The following is a 233-nucleotide window of genomic DNA, read 5'->3' as shown; positions in this document are numbered from 1 at the left end:
AGAAGTTCTCTGTCATGGGGCACCTGGGTGGCTCAGTTGGTTAAGCAAGGGACTTCGGCTCAGGTCATGATCTCAGGGTTAGTGAGTTTGAGCCCCACATCAGGCTCTGTGCTATCAGTGCAGAGCTCGCTTCAGATCCTCTATCTCCCTCTCTCTGCCCCTCCCCCACTTGCACTTTCCCTTTCTCTCTCAAAAATAAACATTAAAAAAAAAAAAGAATTACTCTGTCAAAG

Source organism: Crocuta crocuta, unplaced genomic scaffold (genome assembly GCF_008692635.1).
Source record: "Crocuta crocuta isolate KB4526 unplaced genomic scaffold, BGI_CrCroc_1.0 scaffold944, whole genome shotgun sequence".
Taxonomy (NCBI): domain Eukaryota; kingdom Metazoa; phylum Chordata; class Mammalia; order Carnivora; family Hyaenidae; genus Crocuta; species Crocuta crocuta.
The sequence above is the reverse complement of the archived record's forward strand: the minus strand, read 5'-3'. Positions refer to the sequence as shown.